This window comes from Panthera tigris, chromosome B2 (genome assembly GCF_018350195.1).
Source record: "Panthera tigris isolate Pti1 chromosome B2, P.tigris_Pti1_mat1.1, whole genome shotgun sequence".
NCBI lineage: Eukaryota > Metazoa > Chordata > Mammalia > Carnivora > Felidae > Panthera > Panthera tigris.
The window spans coordinates 118664563-118678496 of NC_056664.1; the positions used below are offsets into that span (position 1 = coordinate 118664563).

The 13934-nt window shown below is 36.2% G+C and overlaps 1 protein-coding gene across 1 annotated transcript in view; it reads right to left on the minus strand.

The window, feature by feature from the left end:
- The window catches only part of MOXD1 (monooxygenase DBH like 1), a 91407-nt gene that overhangs the window by 52461 nt on the left and 25012 nt on the right, over positions 1-13934 (minus strand). The window lies entirely within an intron of this gene.

Genomic DNA, 13934 nt, shown 5'->3' on the forward strand with positions numbered 1-13934 from the left:
AAGTTATTTCATTATAGATTATTAAAATGACAGAGCAGAAAGGGATATATATCTGGCTATATTTTTTTTATCTTGAAATTGTTTTCTATTTCATATGTTGAAAAAAAAAATAGACAAGTAATAGCAATTTGGAATTTATGACCTAAATTTGAATTCTAGTTTCAATTAATTAACTAGAGGAGACAAGCAGAGTTTTTCCCCTAGACTTCACTTTCTGCAACCATGAAATAAAATGTTGCCAAAAGTAAACAGGTTTAGAATGTCGGAGTAAAAAGAAAGTGACTGCAGAATGACAGTATTTCACATCTACCATGCTTCAGATGCTTTACAAAAACATCTTCAGATAATTTTCCCAGCCATCTTCTAAATAGGCAGGATCTCCATTTTGCCAGTGAAGAAACTAAAATTCCGAGTTCTGTTGAAATTACCCAAGTTCACATGAGTGGTAAATGAGCCAGGATTTGAAAACAGCTCTAGGTGACCAGTCAAACAGGCACCTCCAAACTTAGGCTCATATAAATTAAATGAATTGTACAAGTTCCCACTGCTAGACTACATGAATGATGTTTTGTAATACTAAGTACACTATGACGTTAAGTAAAACACGATTTTTCCTGAGCCTCAGTTTCCTCATCTGCAAAATGGCATAAGGAGTAAATAAAGCAGTGTCTATTACATAATGAGTAATCAACAAATACTTGTTTTCTAAAATTCAATGTTTTTAAAGCACTTTCAGAGTAATCTTGAGAAGACAGGAATTGTTATTTCCATTCTGCATATGCGTATATAGTCTTACCAAGATAAAATGTAAGAAAAAAGCAAAGGGGCATGTTCAATAACATGGTCCTGATTGTCATAATGTGAAACAACGATGTTCAGTTTCCATCCAAAAGGACCAATTTTGCCTTGAAGTCATGAAGTTAAAACCAGCTATTGTGAAGGACCTACCCAATTTTATTCATAAAGATGAGTTTAGAAAATGGAAAATTTTAATAATTATAAATATCATCATCTAAATTTGAAGCCTAGTTTCAATTAGTTAACTGGAAGGGGAAAGCAGTTTTATTCACTAGACTTCATTTTCTGCAAATGAAAAAAAATGTCTTCAAATGATAAGGGTTATAAAATTTAATGGTTGTGGTCTCTTTTCAGGATTGTGGAGGCCATTCCCTGAGCATGTCATGTCACATATGAATTTCATATGATTATTAATTCAAGCTGAAGAAGAAAAAAAATTAGTCCATAAAATGTCTTTCAGGGTGGTTTTAAAGCAACATTTTTTTTTTAAATCTTGGACCGTAAGTAAATTATCTCTTGAGATCTTCATTAGGCTCATAGTCCAATAAAATGAAAAACTAAATGATATGAACTTCTTCCACAAAGAAGCTCACATACATTACATACATTTAAGTTATTAACAACACATAACTGACATTGACAATGGGAACAGAGGTCCAACAAACTCAACAGTCAATCACTCTACAGTGACTGCAGCTCTAGGGAAGTCCTCTTCATTTCCACAGGAACTGAAAGGCCATCGCTCTCTTCCCAGGAAGAGCCTGCAGCTTTCCTTTCAAGAACTAAATGGTTACAGCACATTGTGCAATTAAGAGGTAGCCTTGATTTCTATTTCGGAGACTATGACGCAACTTGCCAGAGTTTTCACATTAAGTGAAACTGGTAAGTTCATGTCTGGGGATAAAGCCACACAATGGTATCATTCAAGATAAAAATCAGTGACCCCATTTAGGTACTAAAGGCCACGGTCTGCAGTTCCTTTCAGTGTTTCACACTAGGGGCTTTGGTACGATTCAGGCATTCTCTGATCAGAAAATGCAGTTACCCTGACAACAAGTAACTGGAGAGATTCTGCATTCTAATCTGACACGACTCTAGGATGGATTTCAATGTTAGGCAGCAGCTGTGAGCTGGCTGTAGCACAGGCAGATGTTGGTTTCAGCATCCTGTATTCTCTACCACATGTGGGACCAGATGGAGCTTCCGCACAGACAAATGTGTAATACTTGGGAATTCTAACGTTGAAGCAAGAGTCTTACTTTTGAGCCAATGAATGCTGCTCTCCGCAAACCTAAAAGTCATGTTTTGAGGCTAAACTAGCAAAAGTGCTCATACATGGTTATTTAAAAAAATATACTGTCTTCTTCGGGGAGAAGTATACAAACAGGAAACTTACCAACAATGCGCAAGTTACTTAACTTCTCTGGGCTTCAGTGTCTTCCTCTGTAAAACGAGGATATTAATACTACCTACTTCCTAGTTTTTTTCTGATGATTAGTGATCCACAAAATGGACAATGCTCTCAGTTTTATCACGTGCTTAAGCATGGGAACAGTTTGTGTCCTAGGCATCCTCACCACACATCCCTACCTCCCTAAGATCCATTTAGTTGTACTTTCCCCAAATTGTTTTCTCCATATGGCTTGAGATGGTGCTCAGACCTTCACTCCTTTCTTTTGCCTATACTGTGTACTTTGACAGCAACGTTCACTTTCCACCGTTCGGGTTTCTCGGTTACTCAGATGTGCATGTCTTCTCCCCATCTAAACTGGGAGGTCCTTGGGGTGAAAGACCATGTCTTATATTGCCTTCTATCTGACAAAAGACATAGTACGGGGGCACCTGTGTGGTTCAGTCAGTGAAGCCTCCAACTCTTGTTTTCGGCTAAGGTCATGATCTCACGATCCATGGGATCGAGCCCAGCACCCAGCTCCGGGCTGACAGCACACAGCCTTCTTGGGTTCTCTCTCTCCCTCTCTCACTGTCCCTCTTCCGCTCACTCTCTCTCAAAATAAATAAATAAACATTAAAAAAAAAAAAAAGACTTAGCTGAGGCAACATATCATCTGGTAAATGTTTCTTTAAAAAAAAAAAAAAAAGACAGTACTGAGTGCTGTCCAAAGCAGGCACTCATTAGACACTCTGATTCTTCTTTGCAATTGGGAGGGTAGTGCAAAGGGATGTCTCCAGCTGATTATGATACATAATATATTAAATACACTGATTTCTGAAACATACCACAGAAGGCCTCTCCTATATTCTCAGGACTTCCTCATGCCAAGCTAAAGCCTGAGAGGCACTAGGCAGCATTTACATAATCATTAACAGTTATTTACATGGTCTTGCCCTTACTTAATATTTAAAGTCCCACATAGACCAATTCTGTGAGATTTCAGCGATAAACAGATCGCTCTTTATTGGTAATGGAATGCATTTAGAGTCAGCAAGGTCGCCTTCAGTATACAGTTTCTAAAATGAAGCCATTACATTATAAACATTAATGTATAGAGTTTACTTCGATGTATATATTTCACTAGGTCATAAATCTTCTCCCTTCATAGAAGAAAGTATCCCTTATATCTGAATTAGTTCATGTTGAAATTTTATAATGAAAGTCAGCTGTGGTTCCAGGAAACAGCTGGTGTTTTTGCCTCTCTGCTTCCATGAAGAAATATGCAATGCATCAAGGAATGACTTATCTCATAAACTGCCTAAATTTTTTTCATATGCAGACAGCTAGCAGTGTATTTTGATAGGAGATGTTCGGTGTGAGTTCAGTTTTTACAATATTTGTTGAATAAAACAGCATATTACTATAAAAATGAGTATTGATGCTACTTAACATGAAGAACCTTTTACTAGGTGCTAGAAAATATAACCTAAAAACAGTCTTTCCCAATCTGCTGGGAAGTTTTAATAAACGTAAAACAATGATTCTCGCTCAAGGAGCTTGTATCAAGATCACTTGGGGACCTTTCCAAAGGACAGCAACCACCACCAACCAACATAAGGGGCTCCATCCCTAAAGATTCTATCAAGATGATTCATCCCAGGTTATGAATCAAGAAAAGTACAGTGATTCAAGGAAGCAAGATTCAACCATAATGTTTTTGATACGTGAGAGTAAATTTTTCTTTATAAAACAGATACATTATTAAGCTTTTTGTATAATCTAAAGTTTTAAATTTTTTAAACATTTTTTAATGTTTGTTTTTGAGAGGGAGGGGGACACAGAATCCGAATTAGGCTCCAGGCTCTGAGCTGTCAGCACAGAGCCCAACAGGGTTTGAACCCACAGGCTGTTAGACACTCAACCGACTAAGTCACCCAGGCGCCCCTAATCTAAATTTTTGATATAGAAATACATTCATTTGGGAGCGCCTGGGTGGCTCAGTCGGTTAAGTGCCCAACTTTGGCTCAGGTCATGGTCTCGTGCTCCAAGAGTTCGAGCCCTGCATTGGGCCTCTCTGCCCCTCTCCTGCTCACACTCTGTCTTTCTCTCTCTCAAAAATAAATAAACATTTAAAAAAAATTTAAAAAAAAACACATTCATTTTAAATGCTCCAAGAGAAGCTTGATATTAAAGAACACATCTATGCAGTCCTTTATAACTTGATTAGGATTATATAAAACTAACCTTTGATTTATGAGTTTTATAAACTCGAATAGTAGGTATCTCATTTATTTAAAGTGAGATCCTACCACATACATAACCTTTTCCTGCTAATTACTAGAAGTCCCCTTCATAAAAACCATAAGAAAAGTCATTGTTTCAATCAAAAAGGAAATGATGGACGTCATCCTGTTTTGGTAAGTATATAATTTTTTACATTGAAAACAGACACCAACATAAAATTGGCATATTATATCCTGTGGGAACACACACACAAATTATCATTTCCTTCACGACTTTTTAGGACAACCTTTTATCACAGTTTATCTTATAAATTTTACACATATATCAAATTTATAGATTTGTTTTATAAATTTCTGGTTCTCTTAATTCCAATATTTGACGAAAGTCATAGAATTTAAGAGCGAACGAGACTACTTAGAACAACCTCTCAGTTACACAGATCTACAGTCTTTGAACTGTTATCAATCTGAATGAGTCTCTGGAAGCACTGTGGTGTGGCCACATTAACTTTCAGCTGAGCGAGGGCTACTGTAGGATGAGAACCGTGCTCTCAGCTGGTTCATAGGCCACACTGAGATGCCAGCACTCCTAGCTCTTTCTCCAACAATGGAGCTCTTCTTGTTTTTAGGGTACTTTTCTCTGGGTATTTTGCCACAAATTTAACTTCCAAATTAAAATGTTAGTACTTCGGGGCACCTGGGGGCTTAGTTGGTTGAGCATCTGACTCTCGATTTTGGCTCGGGTTATGATCTCATGGTTCGTGAGACTGAACCCCAAATCGGGCTCTGCACTGACAGTGTGGAGCCTACTTGGGATTCTCTCTCTCTCCCTTGCTCTCTGCCCTTCCACTGCTCTCTCTCTCTCTCTCTCTATTTTAAAGTTTAAAATAAACTTTAAAAAATAAATAAAATGTCAATATTTCTTTCCACAAGTCCCTTTTTATAGACAGTTACAGTGAAAGGGGATAAAATAGGTCATTACCATTATTTTTACTTAACTCCAAAAAGGACTGTACCTGCTCAAACAGGAGGCTATGGTCTTCTTCTCAATGATCCTTATGCTACAAGATGTGTCCCATAAGATTAGCAGGCCACTCTTTTCAGTGAAATTATTTCCAGTTCCTATCTCCCTAACATCATCTGTGAGATTTAACACTGTGCGCCTTTTTATAGCATGTGCATAATCTTTCACCTAATCATCTTAACTCGTCTTATTTAAATAACTTCCTAAATCACAAATGACATTTTATATGTGGCATTTCCTGTTAAGGAGCATTTCCAAACCCCACGTGTGAAAAGAGCAGAGTTCTGTGTGCTCAAAATGCTGTCGAAGTAGGTCTAAATCAATTCCCAGGATCTTTGAACTGGTATCTCTGGCAGGTTCTGATGGGATTATTCACATAGCCCTCGGCCTATGCACCAATTCTGTAAGGATTCAAAAGCAGCCTTGGCTCTGAGAAAGTGACTCAAAGGCCCTGTGGCCGGATATAAGCTACCCGACATCTCTCACCCAAATTATTTGTCACTGCAACATATACCAGCTAGAAGGCTTGGACTAGTAGAATTGCATGGAGAAAGGTCCACTACTTTTGCTCAGAAGATCTGTGCTCAGTCTTCGCTCTGTGTCACAGAATTTGTGAATAGGGTTAAGCAAGTTACTTATGCAAGCTATGCCTCAGTGGGTTCATCTGGAAAGTGGTGGTAATTCAACTTGCCTTGTGGGAGGCTGTGAAAATCTAACAAGAGAAGCTATTTAAAGTAGTAAGAAACAGATAAACATATTACCTGCATATCTCCCTGCATTTAAGTAAAAGTCATTCCTATCTTAATATTCCCATACTTCTTCTGAAACCTACTTTGCCATCAACACCTAGAATCCAACATAAATATCTTAGTATGAAGTTAGTGCTTTTGATAAAAATGCTGCTCATAAATGATTTACCAACTTTTATGGCCAATCATTATCAATAAATGTGCTAATGCTTTTCAATTTTGTCATCCAATGTTTTAGACTACTTTAAAAAGATGTCCTAGACTGAGATTAGAGTTGGGCAATAGAAGAGTAACAAAGAAAAATATCTCTTTCTGTCTGTCTGTTGAAATGGTATTATTTAAGACCAACTTAAGGAAGGCTAATGGGTGACCTAAGAATGTGAAAGAATATTTCCCAGAGGATAGTCACCAGCTGGCTTTTATCCTTACTCAGACAAGAACAGGAGGAAATTAGGTTAAATTTCATTTGGGTTAGAATAATGAGAGCAAGCTATGAAATCTAATTCCCAGGGAATCTTTCCTTCAAAATAAAATAAAAACTGACTTCCTACTGTGGTTTCAGTGCAGCCCTGATAAGTATGAGAAAATACTGGATGAAGTTTGAGTCGTCTGTCTCTATAATCCCCATCAAGAGAAAAAAACGAAAAATTACAAGCCCTTTACGCAACAGGTGTTTTCACTGGTACTCATTACATCTTCACTGGAAATCATTTTTCCTGCTTTACGAGTAAAGCTATAAACTCTGAGAGTTGAGTTTGCCCAAGGTCATCAAGCTAATGAAAAGCAGAGTTGGAATACAATCCCTACCTATCTCCAGAGCCCATACTACGTGCTATATCAACCGGTCAGCCTTGCTCGCCTTGGCACTCTTAGGTCCTATCCTTATTTAAAATTTACATTCTGTCCAAGATTCCGATTTAGATTTGGATTTAGATTTAGATTTAGATTTGGATTTGGATTTGGATTTAGATTTGGATTTGGATTTGGAGTTTGGATTTATTTCTCTTTCTTTCTTCCTTTCCTTTCTTTACTTTTTCTTCCCTTCCCTTTTTTTCTTTCTTCCTTGTCCTCTTTCTTTCTCTTTCTTTCTTTCCTTCTTTCTTCCCTTTCTTTATTTCTTTGTTTCTTTCTTTCTTTCTTCCTTTTTTTTCTTTCTTTCCTTACTTATCTATTTACTTATTTATTTACTTATTTGTTTACTTAGATTTACTTCATTTAGATTATTTTCCAAGATTTAGAGGTATCTGAAATCCAATGTAAATTGGAAATATAGCCGGTATTTATGAGCTACCTAATATATGCCAAACATATAAGAACTCTATGGATATTATTTCATTTGATAATGGCAGTTACCATTTGAGACAAGTACTATTATTATCCCCTTTACAGATGGAAATCTAGGCTTCCAAATACATGCTAGAAGAGCCCAGGTCCAAGGGATTAAAGAAAGGGGCTTTTAAACCTCAAGGGAAATCGTGGCATTTTTACCAGGTACGCCTAGGGATAGTAAGAAGCAAGCGTATCAGGAATTCAGACCACAGGGCATCCAAACCCCAGCACATATTTCACTTTTAGTTTTAGCAAGTCATAGATATTTAGAAGTAAAAAGAGCCATTTGGAAACATCGGGTCCAATCCCTTTATCTTACAGACAAGGAATCTGAGGACCAGGGTGAGGTTAAGTACTTTCTCTAGGGTCAGAAAGCTAATTAGTGACAGAGTTAGCAATAAATCACTTCCATGAAAAAGCATGCTTTCAAAGTGAATTCAATTACCTTGTACTCTCAAGTGGCTATTAAGAACACCCAAGTAGTTAGACAATCTCCAATGTTTCTGTGAAGTAGATGTAACTCAAGAAGATCGAGAAAGAACTTTGCAACACTGAACATTCTAAGTCAGCAAGCTTTAAAAATGTGCTAATTTGAATCAACTTATCATTGACAGGAGCAGTGCTCTATTCACTTTTTTTTTTTTTTCTGTACAAAGTTATAATTTCAGCCACAGTAAATGGCCAAGTATTCTTCATCTCTTGGACAAAAGATACATGTAAACTTTCAGATCCACTGATACATGTATATATATTACATATAATATATATAATTATGTTAATAATTACAAACTCTAGATGACAAATTCCCAAAGAAAAGGATGATTCTTATGATTTTACAGCATAATTTTTCTACAAGATAAAGAATTATCCATTTTGTCAATGGGTGACAGAATCCACAGGTGCCAGTAGTAATGCATTGGTATTAAGAATTTAATAACCAAATATAGTGCTGCCATGTACTTAAAACGAATGGAAAGTACTTTCACAAAAAGCATACTTTGAAAGTTAATTTCTTTCAACATACTAAATAGATCTAGCTAAATATCCAAGATTTGCCTTTGTGAAATATGGTTGAATTGGTAAATAAATAAATAAATAAAAGGGAACATTGGTAAGCCAAAAACGTTCCAAAGAATTGTAATGTAAATGAGTGAAAATACAACTATTTGGTTAATAGTCAATAGCAAACACCTGTTAGTCTGCCACCTAATAGAGGGAAACTGAAGGTGAAGGCATGAAAAAAAAATGAGAACTAAAGCATAGAGTCTGTGGAAATGCATCCTGATGAGAAACCAATTCTATCAGGGAAGAAAAAAATCACATCAATGAAAATATATTTTGAAATATTATTTCAGGGAGAAAATGGAAGACGATATACTGACAAAGAGGAGATCATTCTAATAGTCAAATCATGTAGCTTGACAGTGAAAATTCTTACAATTTACTAATTTTAACCTGGAAATCTTACACATTTTCAGAAATAGAAGTCCTCTATCACACTTGACATTTCAGAATATGTTAATGCTAAAGTTTCCCATGTGATGGTGTTCTTATATTAAGAAGAAGAAAGAAGAGGAGGAGACGAGGAGGAAGAAGGAGGAGGAGGAGAGAGGAAGAGGAAGAAAGAAAAAGAGGAGAACAAGAAATAAACACAATAGGGAAACTGACCAGCAATGTTGATTTAACATAGTGCATAAACCCAAATGTTCATACTACGTGTCTAGGATAGGAAAATCAAAGTTTTGAAGGACTATTTCATGGCTATACAGTACTCTGGCTTCAAGAACATTTCATGGTCATTCAATATCAATTATCCTTAGATTTTCTTGTCCTAGGAAACATTCCCCCAAATTAAATCATTCAGATTTATGAGTGCCACCAAGGGAAAAAAACAGCAGCATCTAATATCAAGTCAAGAAAGATGCTCTGTTCAGTAGCAAGTGACAGCACAGTATCTCATTCTATTGGTGAATAGAATAGAATAGAATAGAATAGAATAGAATAGAATAGAATAGAATAGAATAATGATAGTGTTTTGTTTATCTCCACTTCACATTTCTACACAGGAGAAAGTTTTCACGGTGGCCTCCCTACATGAAGAGTGAGAATCTAGGTTTTATTTGGAATTCTGACTCTCTAGAAGGGATTGGCAGGCTTGGGATCCCTCAGCAACCCAGAAACCTAACAAGATGATCAATAGATGAGCAGTTGTGTTTATTGCTAGTGATCTACATAATTTTATTTAGTTACTTTATTTAAAACTATGTGCCAGGCATTGTTCTAATTACATATGTTAAACTCCTTTGATTCACTTAATAGTTGTAACAACCCTATTAGTTGAGAACTATTATGCCCATTTTCCAGGCGAGAAAACTGAGGCACAAGGAAGTAAATAATTCGTCTGAGGTCACACAACAAGTAAAGGTAATCCTCTCTTAAAACTCAGCAATGGTCAACCTTTCAGCATGATGCTCTTTGCTTTTCTGGGTCTCTTTACTAAACAGCAGTTTTCAATGAAAAGTCATTCAGACAACAACATTGAAAATAAATGGCCTGATAATAATAGTTGGGTTTGTTAACAGTTTTCTATGTGTCAGATATTGTGCTAAGTGGTAATACAATTTTATTAACTACTATTTAACCTTTAGTCTAAACAATTCCATAAGGAAGTTACCATGCAAATTTAAATGATAAAATTGACATGTGAGTGACAAATAACTCATCCATGGTTAAATGCCTGATGATGGAAAGCAAGGATCCAAATCTGGCCCATCAGAGTGCAGAACCCACCTATGCTACCATGAGGCTCACTGTCTCCCTATTAGAAAGGTGGGCCTTTAAGGCAAGATGGAGATGGGATGATGAGTCAGCTTGGATGTTTTTCTTGTCTAACCCTAACCCTAACATAATAGGCAGTCAGCAATTATTTATTAAATCAAATAAGATAGATCATGCTTAAACCGATGAGTTAGGAGTTTAGTTTATCTATGAGGAGAATTCTCTGACAATAAAAGCTACACACGCATACATACATACACACACACACACGGGTGTGTTACACCAGTTGATAACCTCAGCTTCTGGCAGAGTATATCCAGTTGTCACCATCAGGTGATAATGATGTTACTATTGACTACAGAGAGCGGAAAGAATCACTTTCTCTAAAAAATTTTAAATTTAGGGTAAAGCTATGTATTTGGCAAAGCTTAAATAGGGTCATGTTTAAATATGGAGATATGGGCTGGACAGTGGGTCTCGAGAGTGAGAGACACAGAGGTGATCTCATATGAGGAGTGTGGTTTCGATATAAATTACCAAGAGCTTTCTTTTTCATAATCTCCATTTCTGTCTTCTAGTGTGGCATGCTGTCATCCGACAATACCAATATTTTGAAATCACAATTTTAAGCATTTTTCACAAAAACCAAAATACAAATCAATAAATGTGAATCCCAACTGAACTAAAACCCCAATAATTTTTATCATAATCCCATTATTCCTGTGGATGAAATTATTTGCCTTTATTAGTTTATAATTTTAGAAATTATTTACCTTATTATTTCATATTTTTGGTAGTAAATAATTTTTATCATTATATGATTAAAATTTAAATTAAGTGAATTAATATGTTTAAGTTTACTCATTCACATTAAATACATTCACACACAGCCACTGATATATTTCATTTATCTGCTTAGTTTTATAGTTATTACAACTACAAAATGTATGTTGGGCAGCACTATTAACATTTAATTGCAATTACACACTTTTCTTTGTTTGAAATGAGAGTGCAGACAACAAAATTGATTTCTCGCCATATTACTATTATCAATGTTCTTAAAACTTGCTGTGAACGACCCATAATATAATACAATATAAAAGCAATGTTCTTTTTTCTGAGAAAGTACTTTTTGGTTTTTGTCTCAGAGAAGGACTGAGGCTTTTTGATACAGTGATTCGCTGGACATAAAATACAGAATAAAGACAGGCACCTAGCTGATGGCTCTTCAAAACAGGCGTCTTTGATTCTATGGAAAGAAGATATATTTGCCTTAAATTACCAGAAATCATCTCTGCTAAGGAAAAGAGAATGGGAATTATGTAATTTCTTAAGGTAAGTTTTAGATCTATGAATTCTACCCTAGAAATGAATTGACATTTTATTATAAACTGGCATGAGTTGCAAACGAAAACTGTTTTTTAAAAACTGTCTCAAAACGTATACAACCTGAATTTTTTTACAACATAGATATTTTGAATTTATTTTCCAAGTAGAGCTTCCTCTTCTCTCTTTTAAGATTTCATTTTGAAGTAATCTCTACATCCAACATGGGGCTCGAACTCACAACCCCAAGATCAAGAGTCACCACATGCTCCTCCGACTGGGCCAGCCAGTCTATTTAGGCTCATTCTTTTTTGCAAAATGTTCCATAGTACTTGACGACCTTTAGGATATTTTAGGATTTAACAACAAGCTCAGGAATCTATTCTGTAAGTGGTATTCTTAAGTAATAATAGAATTTTAAATGCCAGCCACCAACCCTCTGCCCCTGAAGCAACCAAATTTTGTATAACCACCCCCTCCTCTCTGACTTGCAGCCTGTACCCCAAACCCCCTCTTGCTAGGAGTAAAGAATTTCCATCGTCCTACAGAACTCCAAACATTCAAATACATGCCCACATATCTGAGTATTACTCTAAAAGCATGTGCCGGGAAAGCTAGCTAAGAATTCTCAGATGGGATACCAGGTAAATGTCCTACGTACAGAGTTAGAACATATACTGACCTCCCTTAAGAGCAAATACTTTTATTTCATTTGACTTAATTATTAGCATTAATAATAAGAAAAAAATGCATTAATGTCAGTAGTTAAGGGCTTTATATCCTATCCGTTAGCATTTGCTGAAAAATGAATCCAGGACCCATTTTGTGAAACATGTGCTTTTATTTCTGAACCTGTAGTTTTACATTTGTCCCTTAAGCCGAGTTCCCATTAAATTTGCTGCGAATGACACACAGTATTATATGGCACATAGTCTATATAAATATAACATTCTCTTTTCTGAGAAAGGCTTTTCATTAGCATAAGGGAAGGCCTTAGGCACTGGTATTAAGGCACATGCAAGAAACAGCAAATAACATTGCACAGAGGTAAATGGCTTATCCAAAGTCTCATGGTTGGTAAATCTTCTGATTGCAAAAATATTCTACAAGTATTTAGGACTACTTAGTTATTCAAAAAACATCCCCTTCCCCTGCTCTTCTTGCCTCTGTAAGTAGTGACGAATCATATCCGTAAGCAAAAGGCAGCTCTGTGCCACTAGACAGATATATTAGAAACTAACAAATCTAAGTCGCTTTACAGAATGTACTCAGTGTTTCCAACTCTGCCAAGAGGTTTTGAGGTTAAGAGGGAAAGTGTTATGGTGACCACCCTCTGCAGACGAAGAAACCAGGGCATTACCCCAGAGTAACTTACCTGAGAGCACGCAGTGAGCTAAAGAGACGACCTGCGAGTCAAACCCATGCATTTCCCTCTCGATTCTAGAATCCACACGTTTTCTCCTTTCTCACATCCACACTGCTTTGTTACAGAGTCTGAGGACTGACAAAAAGCTGATGATGTCTGGCCTTCTGAACGTTTAGAGTATTTGTATGCATGATTTAATTCTATCTTATTCTTTCCTGTGTCAAGGACACTTCTCCTACCTTCTTACTATAGTTTCCTGGAGAGTATGGATTATACATTCAGCCTCTGTGTAACTACCAAGCAGTACCTAGCACAGAGCCAAGGACATGGAATTCTTTGAAAATACCTGTTTCTCCACTAGCTAGATACAAAAGTTTGGGGAAGCTATTCCCGGTGGAGGTGGGAGGGAGTTAGGTGCCACAGGCGAATTCTGTAATTTTTAATTTTGTAGGAATCCACCAATTTTCCTATTTTCTTATTTTCAAAAAATCACCGTAAAAATAGTTTTTTTTTTTTACAATATCCAATGTTTACAATGAAACAAGCCATTCTCAAACAATCTTGGTGGGGAATGTAATGTTCCTGTATATAGTTTATCAATATGCAAATACATTATTTAAATTGCAAGTCCAGCAATTCCAAGTGTACACAATGTTGCCTAGGAAATAGGCAGCACTATTCAAATGCATCCTTTAACTTTTACCTTAAAATGTAAAATTAGGAGCCAAAAGCCAAAATCCTAGCTACAATCCAAGATTTCCCTCTAAATTCAGTAACTCGTAAGACAGGGTGTGAGTCAGAGAAGCCAGTTACTTTGCTCTTGAAATAACTTTCATACAATTGAAAATCATTTCCATTTTTTAAATAATTTTCATTTTAACAACAATTTCCCCTCCATTTGTGCAAATTAAATTTAGCCTGTGAGTGA